Source organism: Apium graveolens, chromosome 7 (genome assembly GCF_009905375.1).
Source record: "Apium graveolens cultivar Ventura chromosome 7, ASM990537v1, whole genome shotgun sequence".
NCBI classification, from domain to species: domain Eukaryota; kingdom Viridiplantae; phylum Streptophyta; class Magnoliopsida; order Apiales; family Apiaceae; genus Apium; species Apium graveolens.
In genome coordinates this window covers 245525-263025 of record NC_133653.1, presented here as the reverse complement: position 1 = coordinate 263025, position 17501 = coordinate 245525, and the positions used below count along the sequence as shown (strand labels likewise).

General features: G+C 37.0%; 2 protein-coding genes, 1 long non-coding RNA gene and 1 pseudogene across 3 annotated transcripts in view; 2 read left to right on the top strand and 2 right to left on the bottom strand.

Annotated features, from left to right (window-relative positions):
* LOC141672097 (glutathione S-transferase T1-like) overlaps positions 1-17501 on the bottom strand; it is an 85907-nt gene that overhangs the window by 4734 nt on the left and 63672 nt on the right. The gene's annotated exons all lie outside the window — the stretch shown is intronic.
* The window catches only part of LOC141672096 (glutathione S-transferase T1-like), a 272410-nt gene that overhangs the window by 199238 nt on the left and 55671 nt on the right, over positions 1-17501 (top strand). The gene's annotated exons all lie outside the window — the stretch shown is intronic.
* Positions 1737-4676, top strand: LOC141672088 (disease resistance protein RPP13-like; annotated as a pseudogene).
* Positions 6962-14339, bottom strand: LOC141672105 (uncharacterized). The gene is made up of 3 exons (XR_012555358.1): positions 14101-14339; positions 7398-7518; positions 6962-7315 (listed from the first exon to the last, which is right to left on the bottom strand). It is a non-coding gene; the product is annotated as an uncharacterized LOC141672105 (long non-coding RNA).

Genomic DNA, 17501 nt, shown 5'->3' with positions numbered 1-17501 from the left:
TTTATCAATTTCAAAAAATATGATAATTTTGATCATTTACGTTACACATCCATTTAATGTTTAATTTACCTTGTATTCAAAAAGAAAATGTTCAATTTCCCTAACATACATGTTTGAAATCAACTGGGTTTTGTATCAAGGTAAATTGGACAATTTTCTAATGGAAACCTCTTTTTACTTATGTTCCTAAATTGGGATCCCAAAAATTATGTACTTGCTCTCATGTATCGGAAGTAGCTCAATCATATTATATTTACCGAGGACTCATTTGTTCAATTTGACTATTTTTTAGATAGTTAAAATTTTGGACAAGTAATAAATTTGAATTAGACATAAATAACGTCATTTAATTAACACAACCAAAATTTCTAAATGATAATTTTATATTTTTCAAGAGAATGAAAATATTAGCTAATATTATTCAACACAAAGGTTATAATAGTTAAAATACCATCTTTCCTACATAATTGCACCATTGACAAAATAATCTTGTAAAGAAAATTTATACATTATGTATTTTTCTAAAGATGGCACCTTCATCCAAGATGAGCTAAAGATGGATTATGTTTATGACTACATGTTTCATTTGTTAAACGAATATGCAAAGCTCCTAAGATTTGAGCCAAAAATACCCGAAAAAGCTGTTGAATTTTGTTCAGAAACAACGGCGTGCAAAGCAGAAGGGACAGAGAAGAAGTTTAAGATGAAGTTACATTTTTTGGGAAATTATATCATGATAGGTTTGCTTGCACAAACATGATAGCAAACCTGATCGGATACTTTATCATTTTATTTTTCAATGAGCACTTTCCAGGCCATCCCTCAGTGATCTGAAATCGATCTATCAATGCTTGCGAAGCATATTCTGCAATCAAGACCTGCTCAAATGAACAAACAACATTCAGGACCGACAGATTAAGCAATTAGTGTCTATTAAGTATTCTATCTAACACATTTAGTTAATTTCGCAGTTGTTGTACCTACCACCGGATCTGAAACTTTTATAATGATTTGGTTGCTTAATTATGTTATAGTGCTATTAGTAAACTGCAACTATCCACAAAAAGACACCACTCTGGTTGTTATGAAGACAAAACACTCATGTATTACTCTTTTTAGCGCACTTCGAGTCCAGACAATTATCATCCGTTGTAGTTAATTATATATAAAGCACATGCATTGATCATTTTCGTTGTCCTTTAGAACTTTACAGGTCACTTGTCATTAATCAATGGATTAACAAGGCAACAAACATTGACCAGCAAAAGGGGGTCACCGAAAAGAATTCTAGACAGCTGCAAAGACCGGTGACAAGTCTATGATCTGAAACTTCTATGCACTTGTGAAGAAATTATAGTGTAGCAACTAGCAATACTTCAATTATTAAGAGTGAATATATCGTCAATAATTACGGTCAAAATAACATCAATTCACGTAATATAAAATATGTCTGTGCATTGCACGAGCTATAGAGCTAGTTATCAATATCAACCCTGGGGACACAAATACTACTAGCTTTAAAACATACAAATCTAGTGAGAGGCACAAGGTTCTTAATTCACTAATAATTTGCATTCATGTAATTAATCATGTTAAATTATCTCGTTCATGCTCAGAAAGGTCTGATAGTCAACAATGGTTTGCTAAGCCTAAATTACCTCCCGGATCTGACACTTTCTAATGGTTTGCTTGCTTAATTATGTTATATTGTTATTATTAAACTGCAACTATCCACAAAAAGACACCACTCTGCAATCGATATTAAAATAATCTCTGGACCACTACTTTAAAATCTAAGTTTACGATGGCCTAACAAAACATACAAATCTTTAAAATCTTCAGCTTTCTGGAGTCACTTAATAAGATTAATATTATTCTTGTTGTTCTTGGGAAGAATGGTTGATGCAATCGTATCTTTTGCAATCGAAAAGCTTGGTGAATTTATTGCACAAGAAGTTAACATTCTACTTGAAGTGAAAGATAATTTAAGGTGGCTCAAAGATGAATTGCGCTACCTCCAATCTTCCGTAAGATCTGCAGAATCAAGACTGGAAGAGGAGCAAATTCGGAACTGGGTGGAGGACGTTAGAGATGTCGCCAATGATGCGATAAAAATCCTGAGCGATTTCCTTGCTCACCAAGAAAAATATGCAGCTCCGAAACGAGGTATCTTGGATCGTGTTCGGGCCGGTGTTTGCATGATCAAAGAAGAAGTTACGCTTTATGATATCGGCAAGGAGATAGATTCACTCAAGAAAAGAATTACTGTGATCAAGAATAGGCGAAATGAGTACCGTATTGACAACATCTTAGCCACACCAAACAAGCAGCAGAATGAGAGAACATTGTTGAGAATAACCGCCATTAATAACCAGGTGGAAGTGGTTGGCTTCGAGGATGATTTTAAGACTTTGATGGGGGAGCTTAATAGCGAGGACCTCTCCCTCAAAGTCATTTCAATTCACGGAATGGGGGGCTTGGGCAAGACTTCACTTGCCACAAAGTTGTACAACTCTAGCGAGTTGAGAAATTTTGATACTCGTGCTAAGGTTTGTGTGTCCAACGAATATAACATAAAAGATGTTTTGAAGAGAATAGTGACGTCTTTTATGGGAGCTGAGTACGAACAAAAGTTGTCAACCATGGACGAGTATCATTTGCTGCAGCACCTGCCAGAGTTACTTCAAACTCGAGGCCAATATTTGGTTTTGATTGATGATATATGGGACATAAAGGTTTGGGACCAGATTAAAACTGCTTTTCCAAACCAGAAAAACGGTAGTAGAATCATCATAACCACCCGCAACAAAACAGTTGCAGAGACGGTTGACGACAAATGTATTGTCCATAAACTCCGTTTTCTAACGGAAGATGAGAGCTGGGAATTGTTCTGTAAGAGAGCAAAACCAACAACCCAAAATATGGAGAAATTAGGAAAGGAGATGGTTGGTAAATGTGGAGGTTTGCCACTTGCAATTGTGGTACTAAGCGGCCTGTTATTACACAATATGAGCTATGAATATTGGTCAAAGGTGAAGGAGCATATATGGAGACACTTGAAGGATGGTGGATCTTTCCAGATTGAAGAAATACTGAGTTTGAGTTATAATGACTTGTCTTCCCAAATGAAAGACTGTTTTCTCTACCTTGCAAGGTACCCGGAAGACCATGTGATTGATCCAGACGAGTTGAAGCGTCTATGGATTGCAGAGGAATTCATATCAGAAACCGAGGAAGGTGAAGGAGTAATCATGGAGGATTTGGCTGAAGATTGTTTGAATGAGCTGATTAACCGTAATTTGCTTCAGGTTAATGATTTGCGATGGAACGGACAAGTTCAGGGTTGCCGGGTCCATGATCTTGTCCGTGATCTTGCCATAAAAAAAGCAAAGGAGCACAAGTTGTTGGTCGTTTTGGAATCAGGTAAACACCATCCAGAACTCATTCATTTGTTGGAAGGACAACCCCGTCATGTCATTTACAATAAAATAGGTGAGTACTTGAAACTAGTTGAGTGTAGATTTGATGCTTTACTTGTGCGTTCATTGGCAGTGGTAAATTATTTAAGTGGTAAATATGAATTAAAAGAAATGAAGTTGGCGTGTGCGAGATTCAAAAATCTTAAAGTCCTGGATATGACAAGTGTACATTCACAGAGAATACCAGAAGAAATAGGAGATTTAGTTCACTTAAAATACTTGGGCTTAATGGGTCCTGAGATATATTCTCCAATAACTATAGAAATTCCAGCAAGTATAGGCAAGCTTAAAAAGCTACAAACCTTGCACGGTCGGAGATATGTGAGCTTCATGAGTTGAGGCATTTAGCCATTCATATTAGAGGGAGTTTGAATATAGGTACCCACCAAACAAAGTTACGCACTCTCCTTTCTATAGATTATAAAAAATGGATGAAGATTGATACTGTTAATCTCACCAACCTCCATACACTTGGTATATTAAATGAAGAAGAAGAAGAAGAAGAAGGATACAGTTACACGCTGGAGTCCGTATCCAATTTAACAAGTCTCCAAACATTTATCCTATACTTTGACTGTATTCTTATTCCAACATTGAAACCACTCTCGTCTTGCAATTGTCTCAAGAGCGTCTACTTACATGCTATTCTAAAAGATCCATCGGAACTACGTCATCTGTTTAAGTCTAGTTGATACTAAGTTGAATGAAGATCCAATGCCCACTCTGGGAAGTTTGTCGAATCTCACCGCTCTTCATATGGCTTTTAATGTGTACAGGGGAAACAAAATGGTATGCAGTGAGAATGGGTTTCCAAGTCTTCAAATTTTAAGATTACAAGATTTGGAAGAATTGGAAGAATTGGAAGTTGGGGACGGAACTTTCCCTTTTCTCAAACAATTTCAAACACGGAAGTGTCCAAAACTTAAGAACATTCCTTTACAACTAGCAGAACGCGTACGCCCCTGGGTTTAGTGTGGTTTTATTTGATGCTATGAAATATAGGATAGCTCATAGCAGTTATAATGAGATTAATTAGGGTAATGTAATATAAGGATTATAAAATTCAAGTTATTGGTTGATGTTTTGTTTTTTTATAATGAGGATAAGATTATAGTTCTCAATAAAGGAGAAAATTTAATTCAGTGTAACTCATTTTTTATAAAATTTATAATTCCTCTAACCACAATCTTTAGGTAAACTGACATAATTGAATTTAGTTTTATACATGTCTTATGATTCTATTAAATATAGTTTTATTTTTATTTCTTTATACTTCTAAATGTTTTATGATTATATTAAATTTGGTTTTATTTTTTTCACCCTTTACTTTAACTTTGTGTTCTTAATTCCTTTGGTTTCCATCGATTCTTGGTTTAATTCTTTTTTGAATTTCATTATAACTCTAAATATATAATTTTTATTCTTTTTAGATTTTTATATGACTTATAATATTATATATATTATTTTACCCATTTTTCAATAGCAAGTTTTCAAATTTTAAGATTATATGAAATATTCCAAAATCTGGAAGAATTGAAAGTTGGTATATATTGTGCCCGTTTGGGAAATCTTAAAATAAGTAACTTATGACTTAAAATGATTAAGTGCGAAATAAGTGATAAGTTGATAAATACTTATAAGTTCTATAAGTGTTTGGATAAATTTACTTATAAGTCAGAATTTTTTTTACTTAAATGAATTAAAACAAATAATTATTAAATATAATTATCTTAGTTCATGAATCTTAAATTATAAAATATTTAAAAATTTATATTTTAAAATCAAAACTTTAGAAAAAAGTGAAAAAATGAAAATAAGTTGGAAAAAAGTACGTCACTGCCAACTTTCAACTTATCAGCTTATAAGTTGTAAATTCAGCTTATAAGTTGGGTCGACAAACACTCGTCGATAAGTACTTACGGGCTTATAAGTCAATAAGTTACTTATTTGATGGTGGCCAAACAGGTAACTCACCAGAACTAAAAAGTTTTGAAATGTCACATGACCTTCGTAATGCATTCTGTTTATTTACTAATTGACACATTTTTTGCATTTTGAACAATTTTAATATGTCCAATGAGAAAAGGAAACATGTTTTTTCTTACAAGAATCACTTACCTATTGCCTTGGCCCTCAGAAAACACCCAGGTATTATTGGTTCCTTTATCCAGTAAAAAGCTTTGTGAGCATTTTATTATTTTTTCAAATTAAACCCTTTGCAACAACTACTTGCGAAGTGTATTTTTAAAGACAGTTTTGAAGGACATTTATTAGTTTTGTGAGTACATGGCTTGTTGAACATATCAGATGCAAATAGTGGACACGGTCAACCTGCACATAAATTTTAGAAGCTTGTATATGCTCTTACATTTGTAAATTTTCAGAGTCAGAAGTTTGAAGTGACCAGCTCACAAGTACATTTCGAAGGATGTTTTTTGGATTTGGGCAGCTTATTGATATTTAACCTTCGGAGTTTCCAGATTGGATTAGTCCAGCAGCAGATTGGAATACTTATTCACCAAATATTCAGTTATGGCATTGGACTCGTCCATGAATATATGGGGGTCGGGGTAGTCTTTCATATTGCCGCCAGATGTAGTAGACCATTTGTTGGAGATGATTCTTTCTGTTCAGTTGCAATTAATCTTGTAAAATATCACACATAGTCTTGTGCTTGGTACTTGTCCAATGTTAAAAATCTGGTATTTTGATCCTTGTGTGTGAATCATGCCATCCTGAAATCTGCTATTTTACTTGCATCAATCATTACTGACATTCCAAAGCAGCAGATTGGAACAGTTACCCACCAAGTATTTGTTACGGCATTGGAACTGTCAAGGAACACATGTAGGAGCAGGGGAAAATCTTCCATATTGCGGCCAGTAATGTATTACACGGTTTGTTCAGGATGCTTCTTTTCTGTCAAAACTGTAACATTCGACAATGACTTTGAATTCTCTGATTATGCACATAGTAACTTATATGCATATGTTTTGAGTGTACAACAACGGAATTCACAGCCTAAAAGATGAAGCACAATTGAGTTAGAGGTTGCAATTTGCAAAGAGTACTCAGGTTCCATTTCTTTCTCCAGTTGTACTAATGGGGTGATTGCGCCTTATAATAGCGTATCATAAATATAATCCCAACATTGGTCTTTCCAAACAGACCTCTACATGAAGCGCTACTGTATATAGAGATCAATTTATATCCGATCAGTTGAATTTATTTTTTGTGTGAATTTTGCAAGAAGCAGGAATGTGGCATGTTAGGACCATGTGAAATCACTCCAGGATGCTGGCTTAAAAAAAATGAATTGCGGATTGTAAAGGGATTGTAAAGGTTTTGGAATATTTGTTGGTATAAGGGAAATATAAGTGTTCCAGTACAATGAACAATTTCGTGTGACATCAGGAAACAGCCAAATATTTAGGAAAACACCATGTGCCGTAATAGGTGCGTGCAAAAGCATTAAGTTTCCAAGCAAAGTGTAAACTATTTAAAGTTTTAAGCATGCATAAATAGATAGTTATCCAGTTTAGGGTGAAACAAAACCCTGTTCAAATACTTGTGAAAAAGGTATAAAACTTGAGATAGTTCATAGCTTTGTGGATGAGGTGGAATAACTGAAATACTAAATCAGGCTGTTTTCTGTTTCTTTGGGGCTTTATTATCCATTTCATTCTGGGGGCAGATGCAGTGCATTTAGGTAGACGGTAGACAGTGTATTCCTCGTAGCCGCGCTGGGTATTGTATGCGTTGATTTTGACATCAAAGGCACATCTCTTTTCCACAATGTTTTTGATAATTGGCGGTGCATCGGTGAGAGATGAGGCCTACAGGTAAAAAAAAGGTAAGTATGGTTAACATGATGTAATTTTCATTGGGTATCGTGATGGAAGTTAATGGTCGGATTACCTGTGGAAGTTCAGCAATTATTTTGTCCACAGGTGCATCAATGAGATCTTCAGCTTCTTTGTTGAATAGAGTAAAACTTGTGGATCCTGTGTCGTCTTTCACACGGACAATAAGCCTGAAACTGAAAGCATTATGGATTGTTAACCTTTTTTGCCCCTGGTTATTAGTGGGAGGGATACCGGCGTTTGGTAGTTAGTTAGTAAATTTGTTAGGGTACCGTGGTTTGAAGTCGGTGGCTTCCTTTGTACAGTTTTGGCAATAGTAGTTGTTAGAATAATATAAGTTCCAAATGCCATTCTTTAACAACTCTGAGATTTTAGATTAACTGATTTCTTGATATGGTATCAGAGCTTAGGCTAGCGGGAGAATTAAGGTTCGATTCCTAGCCCCCAATATTCTCATAATTTAATGTGAACACTAAAGGCAATTAATGCCCCAAAAATGGGCACCGGTGTTCCACTCTTCGACCCATAAATGGGTTTCGAGTGAGGGGGAGTGTTAAATATATAATCCTATTGGGGCATTTCTCTAACACCCTAAGGTTTTAGCCGTTGTAGTACCATAGTTGCCTCACAAGTTCGGCGTATAACCTGAAATTTTAGGACAGTAAACAGGCAGTGGGACTTATGTTTAATTTGGGATGTTAACAAATTGATGTGTTTATCCATACATCAGTTTGACTCTAGACAGGCTACGGGAAGGAAAATCAGACATAGAAAAATTGCGCAAGCTTGTTTTACATGATTTGGGAGGACCTTAGAAAAATTATCTAAGGAACAGAGATATTTGGTTAATAAGATAGAGATATAATTCGTTAACAAAATAAAACTAATATGTTAGATTTCTATATTAAGTAAAACAATGCAAAACTAAAATTATAGTAGAAAATTTCATAACTGATTCGATTTTTTTTAACCAAATAACTATTTTTTGGAAGTACCAATTTAATATTGATATTAATATATTAATTTTAATTCGTGTTTCGCCGGTATTATGAATACTTCTCTACAAATTTTAATTCGATATTTTTAATCCCTGGCCCGTGTTTAGCACGGATTATCAACTCTCTATACTAATAAGGAAACCATGTTTAGGTCATATTGGTACTCACTATAAAATTATACAATTATTTTTAAAATTTTAGGTAATAAAATCTCAATTGATGACAAAAATTAACTTCTACTCTCTGTAAATTTTATTTCCCTTCAATTTTTATTTGTTGCTAAACATCGAAGCGTCGGTTTACTTTAAAATTATTGTATTAGTAAGTTAACATGTCAGATTTATATAAGTAAATAATTAGGTGCATGCATAATTAGAACTATACGGTGAAATTTTAAAGTTATACTTAACTTCAATTTTTTAACTACATATTTTAAGCATTTTATATATTATATTTAGATCTGTATTTTGCACGGATTATGAGTTTCAGTTTTATACAAATAATAATGTGATACAATTATTTTTAATTTCGGGCCCGTGCTTTGCACAGGTTACCAACTAGTTGTTGATTGTTAATCTGAATTATATTATAAATGGCTGTTTATTTTGTCTGATTTTCTTAGCACTAGTACTGGTCGTGTGTGTTTGGGTCAAGTCAGTAGTTGAGTAGTTGTAGGATCGAGTTTAGTGGGTGAGGTGCAGTAGGAGTCTGTTACTTCTGTTCCTGTTTCTTAGCATATGCACGTTTATGTAAGTCAGTATATATTTGATATTAAGCAATGAATAAACAGCAACGAGTTTGTCGTGCATGAGTTGTTTCTTCTCTGAACAGTTTATATTAAAACACATAATATATATATATATAATCTGTGAGTAAGAATCCTAGAATTTGTATCAGAGCCTGGTGAGAAGGTGAATGCCAAAGTACATGCCAAGAATGACGACACTGGAGACAAGCAAGGCGAAAAGTGGTTCGTTTGGACTGAATTACCCAATGCTGACGAAAGAAAATTACACTGCTTGGGCGATGAAAATGATGGTGTTCATGCAGGCGCATGGGGTGTGGGAGGCTGTGGAACCCAGCGATCCCAAAGCAGCGAAATATGAAAAAATGGATAAGGTAGCTTTGGCCATGATATAACAAGGCATACCAGAGGAGATGCTACTCTCACTTGCAGCAAAAAGGACCTCCAAGGAAGCATGGGATGCTCTTAAAATAATGTGTCAAGGAGTCGATCGAGTGAAGGCAGCAAGGATACAAACGATGAAGGCAGAGTTTGAAACACTCAGTATGAAAGATAGCGAACAAATTGATGACTATTGTATGAAATTAAATGGGCTGGTCACTAATATAAGAGCACTGGGTGAAGAAGTAACTGAATCATATGTCATTAAAAAATTGTTGAGATCAGTTCTAGCAAAATTCCTCCAGATCGCGTCCACCATTGAACAGTACGGAAACCTGGACATAATGTCTGTAGAGGATGTTGTTGCTTCTCTGAAGGCGCATGAAGAAAGGGTGAAAGGAAAGTCAGAAACGGGTGGAGGATAACTACTACTTACAGAAGAGGAATGGAATAAAAGAGAAGGTGAAGATAAGAAGCTGTTACTTACCAAGGAAGAATGGCAAAGACGGACAAACAACAATGATACAGGTGGAAGTCAGAGACGGAGGGGAGGAAGAGATAAGAGCATAATTCAGTGCTATAACTGTGGCATATATGGACATTTCGCAGCTGAGTGTCGCAGACCAAGGAAAAATAAAGAAACAAGGCAAGAGGTGAACATGACGCGTGTGGAAGACGAAGAACCAGCCTTATTACTTGCCAAACATGACAAAGAAGAAGGGAACGTAATGTTGTTAAACGAAAAACACGTAACACCTGCACTCTTGACAGAATATGATCGAAAACGAGCTGAATCCAACTTGTGGTATCTCGACAATGGAGCAAGCAATCATATGACATGTTACAAATCAAAATTTTCAGAATTAAGCGAAAAAATCACTGGCCTTGTGCGTTTTGGAGACGGATCAACGGTGCAAATCAAAGGAAAAGGTTCAATTACTTTCCGGTGCAAAAATGGAGAGGAACGCATCTTACATGAGGTATATTATATTCCTGATCTTTGCAGTAATATTATTAGCTTGGGACAATTATCTGAAAGGGGAAATAAGGTAGTACTAAAAGGTGATTATTTGTGGGTTTTTGATAAATGTGAGAAACTCCTTATGAAAGTGAAAAGGTCTCCAAACAGATTATATAAGTTGTTGATGGAATCTGTTAAACCAAAATGCTTACTGTTGAGTACAGACGAGATTGCACACCTGTGGCACTTACGCCTTGGGCACGTAAACTACAGGGCTATGATGTTGATGTCGAAAGACCATATGGTAAGAGGAATGCCGAGAATTAATCTGTGCAAAAATGTGTGTGATGGCTGTTTAATGGGAAAGTAGGCAAGAAAACAATTCCCATCCCAAAGCACTTATTGTGCAACACATATTTTGGATTTAGTCCATGGAGATCTTTGTGGGCCTATAACACCACAAACTGCTTCTGGAAACAAATACTTCTTTTTACTTGTTGATGATTACAGCAGATACATGTGGGTGTATTTGTTAAAAGGCAAGGATGACGCACTAAATGCATTCAAGAATTTCTGTGCTATGGTGGGAAACAAGCCGGGTAAGAAAGTGAAGGTTTTCAGAACTGATCGCGGAGGTGAATTCTGTTTAAATGAATTCAAAGCTTACTGTGAAGGAAATGGGATCGAGAGACACTACACTGCACCTTATACGCCCCAGCAGAATGGGATTGTTGAAAGACGTAACAGAACTGTAGTGGAGATGGCTCGCAGCTGCATGAAGGAGATGAATATTCCCTCGAAATTATGGGGTGAGGCGATTAGACATGCAGTGTACTTGTTGAACAGGTTACCCACTCGAGCATTTTCTGGATAGACTCCATTTGAAGCATGGTTCGAGGAAAAGCCAAAGATTGGACATGTCCGTGTGTTTGGGTGTATCGTTCATATGAAGGTACCAAGCATTCATACCGGAAAGCTGGACGACAGGATTATGAAGGTGGTTAATTTGGGGAAGGATCCCGGAACTAAAGCCTATCGTCTATACGATCCAGTGAAAAATAAGGTTCATGTAAGCAGGGATGTGGTATTTGAAGAAGACAAAAGGTGGGCATGGAGCGGTCAAGGTGAATTCTCCAGTGACAATGTAGAATCAAACGTATTTGATGTCCCAGAGATGAATGGAGCCAGTAAAGAAACCACACACGAATCAGATGCAGAGGAGAGTACTGAGAATGATCATGATGTTAGCCACACACCGGAGCAATCAGATGCAGAAACCAGTACAGAACATGACTCGAACCAAAGCTCTACACCAGTACTAAATACACCAGTGTCAAGTCCCTCAACTGCAGAAGTCAACAGTGAGAATTATGATGGAAGTGAGCCTCCAAGAAAATTCAGAAGTATAGCAAATTTATATAACAACACAGAGTTCGTCGAACTAGACGAAGAGCTGCTCTTGATGGGGGTTGATGAGCCTACAAGTTACAAGCAGGCAAACAAGGAAGCGGAGTGGAAAGCAGCCATGATGCAAGAAATGGAATCCATAGAAAGAAATAAAACTTGGCATTTAACAGAACTTCCTAAGGGACATAAAGCTATCGGTCTTAAATGGATTTACAAGCTCAAACGGGATGCTGATGGAAATATTGTAAAACACAAAGCAAGGCTCGTCGCGAGAGGTTATGTTTAAGAGCAAGGAGTTGACTTCGATGAAATTTTCGCTCCTGTAACACGCATTGAAACAGTTCGTCTCTTACTAGCTTTGGCTGCCTGGAACAGTTGGAAAATACATCATCTAGATGTTAAAACGGCTTTCTTGAATGGGGAGATACACGAGGAAGTGTATGTAAGTCAGCCGGAGGGATTTGAACGAAAAGGAAAGGAACATCTTGTCTAAAATTGGCCAAAGCATTGTATGGCCTAAGACAAGCACCCCGTGCCTAGTATGCAAAACTTAACGAGTGTCTTGAAAGCTTAGACTTTGTAAGATGTCTATATGAACACGCTGTCTACACAAGAAAAAACGGTGATGATGTGATTATTGTCGGAGTATACGTGGATGATCTTTTGATTACAAGTTCAAAGGCAACAGTTGTTGAAAATTTCAAGAAGCAGATGAGTAGCAGATTCGAAATGACAGATTTGGGAAAGCTGAGCTATTACTTGGGGATAGAGGTTCAACAAGGAAATGGATTTACAGAGCTTAAGCAAGCTGGATATGCGAGAAAGATTCTTGAAAAGACTGGTATGGCAAGTTGTAACGCCTCAAAATATCCCATGGATTCAAGTCTACAAATGAGGAAAGATGAAGGTGGGAAAAGAGTGAATGCCACTGATTATAAGAGCCTGGTCGGGTGCTTGAGATACCTGGTTCACACCAGGTCGGACATCTCCTACGCTGTAGGAATAGTTAGTAGGTATATGGAATAACCTATGGTTCTTCACTTGGATGCTGTGAAACGTATCATTAGATACATAAAAGGCACGATTCACTACGGGTTAGTATATTCGAAAGGCAGCGGAAATTATTTACTACTAACAGGGTTCTCAGACAGTGATTTGGCAGGCCATGTGGATGATAGGAAAAGCACAAGTGGCATGGTGTTCTATCTAAACGAAAGCATGATTACTTGGGTATCGCAAAAGCAAAGGTGCGTGGCCTTGTCGTCATGTGAAGCAGAGTTCATGGCTGCCAGAGCGACTACATGTCAGGGTATTTGGCTCAGGAATGTCTTAAGTCAGATAACAGGCAACTACATTGGTCCTGTAACTATTTACATCGACAACAAATCAGCCATAGACTTGACAAGGAATCCGGTCTTTCATGGACGCAGTAAACATATCGACATACGTTACCATTTTATAAGACAATGCGTAGAACGAGGAGAGGTGGTACTCAAGCATGTTAGCAGCGAAGGACGGAGAGCTGATGTTCTAACTAAAGCCCTGGTGACAGTCAAGTTTGAAAGAATGCGAAGTTTGTTGGGAGTCAAGAATTTGTCAGAATATAATTCAGATTAAGGGGGAGAAATGTTGATTATTAATCTGAATTATATTATAAATGGCTGTTTATTTTGTCTGATTTTCTTAGCACTAGTACTGGTCGTGTGTGACTGGGTCAAGTCAGTAGTTGAGTAGTTGTAGGATCGAGTTTAGTGGGTGAGGTGCAGTAGGAGTCATGTTACTTCTTTTCCTATTTCTTAGCATATGCACGTTTATGTAAGTCAGTATATATTTGATATTAAGCAATGAATAAACAGCAGCGAGTTTGTCGTGCATGAGTTATTTCTTCTCTGAACAGTTTATATTAAAACACATAACATATATATATAATCTGTGAGTAAGAATCCTAGACTAGTAAGGTATTAATTTAAATAAGGATGGTTGTAGCATAATAATAATAGGCATATCTTATGGTCCCCCTGGTCAGAGGCATTTGGGTTATTTAGCCGAAATAAGTGTCAGGAAATGCACCAGGCTTGTTTTTCATAAGTTAGAGGAAACCCAGTTTGTAATACATGTCAACACATCATCCACTTAAGTTTAATACAAAGGTGAAGTCTAGGTTAGTACGAACATTTTAATTTTAGAGCACCTATTCACACCATTCAGAACTATGAAATGATGCAAGTATAATAGAGCACAGTGGTGTAGAGAAGAGTGTTCTTACAAATATTTCGGTCGGCAGAGAGGTTTCCAGAATTTCCTTGATGGTTGAGCTGGGGAGGCTGCTCTCGTCTACAGTGGCGAAGCGTGTGGCAATTGGTTTTGGAAGATTTTCTGAAGTGTTCCCATTAGCCTCTGCAATAGCTGCCCGGAGGTTGTTCAGTGGCGCGTAATCTATGTTGTAAAACGTCTTAGTAGCATCACTTGTTGATAGCAAGACTCTGTCTGAAGTTGGAGAAGATATGTGTATGTTTAGCATATTGATATAATGGACGGGTATTTAAGACGTGGATGTAGGGAAAAGTAGATTTCACACCTGAATATTTTTTGGCAAGTAGGCCAATAATTACAACGAAACATGCGACATTGCTTTCTTTGGCCAATAACTCAAGAAAATGAGTCGCCTTGTCCTCCCATAGGGCCACAACCATTTTTTTTACTCCTGTTGCAAGATCTCTGTTAACACTTCTATACAGTGCGGACCCAGGGACGATTTTAACATTTGATATGCTATAGACTTCTCCTTCACACAGAATTGGTAAATAAATATCCTTTTGATTGTTCCGAACGGTGGCCAACATGTGGTTATCCTGTTGGAGATGGAATGTGCAAAAATAAGAACGAGTTAGTGCATAGATGATGTTTTTTTATGTATAGGAAGCAGACATAGTAATTTTGTAGGAGTAGACTGTGCAATTTTGCATAGTAGTAGAGAGATTTCACCTCTTCATCCGGCAAGATTAGATTGGTGAATAGAGCCGGCCAAACGAACGGTTTGGCTCGGCACGAACGTTAATCGGCTCGCCAAAAATTCGTTTGAATCGGCTCGTTGCGTGTCGGTTAATTATTCGGCACTAACCGCTAGAAAAGACGAACCGATTACGAATAGGCTTTCCAGAAACCGCAACCGGACGGCACGGCACGGGAACCGGCCCGTGTAACTCATTAACGAGCCATCACATATGTTTATTCGTTATTCGGCCCGGCACGTGACGAATAAGTCGGCCACCGAGTTCAGCCACGCGCCAAAATTTCACACAAATTTTTTAGAGGCCCAATTTGTTTGCTAGTTTAAAAAAACAATTGAAATATTTTTAAAAAATCAAGTCAACTACGGAACCAAAATAAAAATAAACTAGATAAATAATTTGTAAATGTAGGAATTGAAAATAATTTGTACATAATTCTTGTTATGTTAATAATTGGTTAATTGTAAGTTACAAAGTAAGTAATAGACTAACAGTTAGTAAGTAACAAAGTAAGGCTAACAGAACCAATTCGCCTGATTCGCCAACTCGCGGTTTGAATCGCGAATAATTATTCACCATACAACTTGAAGTCCTGAACCGTATTATTCGTTTAACTCGCGGGCCGTTAACGATTTACTCTTTCGATTGATCGGCACGGTTCAGCCCGGACCGTTAGTTTATACGGGCCGTTCACGAGTTTACTGATGACCAAACCGGCCCGCCAAATATTCGACCCGGCACGCTCGGCCCGTTCATTTGGCCAGCTCTATTGGTGAACATCAGCTGATTAGTGCGCTTATTAATTGATTCCCACACTCTAGTTAATCGAACAAGGAGAGTATCAGAATCATTGTTGGGTGATAAAGCAGAGAGCATTGAAACAGAGCGTTAAGGATGGTGTTAACATATACGGTAATATGAATAATTGATTTTTTTAAGTGCAGTGAGTTAAGAAACCAAATAGATAAACGGTGATATGTGATACGAATGATGACTGGTTTAACCATAAATATGAAACTGAACCATTTAATAGGCATGACTGTGACAGTTACTGTGACTCCAAAGGACTAATATTGAATAGTGTAGCTGGACGACTAAGTTGTGAAGTCATAAAGCCTCTATGTTTTATATTATGCTTTTCAAATATTGTTTCTATTTCCGGGATTATGTGTCGCTTTACCATTTATTGACAGGTGAGAGCCAAAATTTTTGGCCAAGTTTACAAATTTGGCAATCAAATTTTAGATAGATCGAGTATGTTTTTTAATGAATACTCCCTCTGTTTAATTTTAATAGTCGTTTACTTTTTTGCACTCATTTTGAAGTGTTTTGACCGCATAGTTATAATAATAATTTTTAAAATTTTTTTTTTCTGAATAAAAATATATAACTTAAACTTTTATTTACAAAAGAAAAATTTTAAAAATAATAATTTTTAATATGCGGTCAAAGCATCTTGAAATATGTGCTAGAAAAATCAAGAGACAGTTAAAATGAAATAGAGGGAGTAATTTATTAATGTTGGTTTTTTAATCGCCCATTTTCAAAATTCAGCTTAATACATTCATGGAGTTGTAGGGTTATTTTTTACTTTAATTCTATAGTCGGAGTGTAGTTTTTTATATGAACGACAATATATATATATATATATATTTTTTAATTTTTTTTTTAATTTTTAATTTGCGGAAATATGTAACTGACTGGCATCTAAAGAATCACAGTCAGTGAACGGGCAGGAGGGACATATATATATAGGTAGCCTAGTGTAGTAAAAGTTTTGCATTTTCTGGAGTTGATGTTTGGATAATTTACATCGTAAGGAAGAAGAGATGAAGATAGAAAACAATAACTTGGCAAGCATGCCAACATATATGGTTATCGCTATAATGAAGCGTGCATTGTCCGGTGGTTTTCAAGATTCTTTTAATCTGTTCAAAGCCTGGTCTCAAACGAAGAGGGTGGCTGAAGTTGTGGATTCTGGAGGAGTTCCCTGTTCGCGAGCTTTTCTCATTTCGTTTGGAGGGTACTGCAGGAGACACAGTGTGCTTTGACCGCTTTTTGGAAATTGGTGAAGGTCTCAAGAACTCCGATGCCATCTTGTATAGACGGTGTAAGGATATTATTTCTGGAGCTGGAAGCCTTGACGAGAACCTCCTGGAGTTGGATGCCCTTGGATCCCGCGGGCATATCTTCTTAATGATTGTAAGAGTCATATTTTGTATGCTGCATAGAACCCCGAATTCCACTGCCATTATCGTGCGTAACGTTGGGCGCATTCAGGAGTACCCGCATCATGGGCGTAACCTGGGTCCAACGCTAGAACATCTGCAAGGCATCAAGGCTAATGTCCTTGCCACGGAGTCACTCCGTGGACGGAGGTAAATGTGCAAGTTAATGTTGAATTGAATGTGCGGGCTTTATGTATCATACACCCCGTTGTGGGTGGATTGGCTATTCAGGGGCCAGTTGGCCCAGTTTCCCATGGGTGTCTTATGTGCAATTTTGCGCGCATGGTGAATGCCTTTGCATGCAATGTTAAATAGATCAGAGAGACTATTTGGGGCGCTAGTCTTGTGTTTAATGCACGTGTCACTGGGTACTATATGACTTTTTTTTTGTTGGAGCTCATTTCTTCTGCCAATGCATACTTGAATCC